We start from the raw sequence: 324 nt of genomic DNA on the forward strand, positions 1-324 counted from the left end.
TTCCTGCTCAGTGAAGCCAGGTAATGTGCTACAAGTCAATGATGCCCTCAGGGGTTACACACAGAACACAAAAATAACCCCAGTGCGCTATTCCCTAGTATACTATTCCCTAACTCTTTATTTATTTACTTTTGTAACCAATTTTATCAGCTGTCTTTTGCTGCTGTTGTTGTCATTGTGTATATTTTTTCCTCTCTTTAATTCCCTTCCCCCACCCCGGCCCCCAGCTTCCACCTCTGACCTATGAACGTTGCGTTTCCCCTTAAGAAGTGGATCTCTGAAGGTGGGGCAGCTCTGGAGGTGCACCCGGGGCCTGGCTCATGG

This window comes from Pteropus alecto, unplaced genomic scaffold (genome assembly GCF_000325575.1).
Source record: "Pteropus alecto unplaced genomic scaffold, ASM32557v1 scaffold92, whole genome shotgun sequence".
NCBI classification, from domain to species: Eukaryota; Metazoa; Chordata; class Mammalia; order Chiroptera; family Pteropodidae; genus Pteropus; species Pteropus alecto.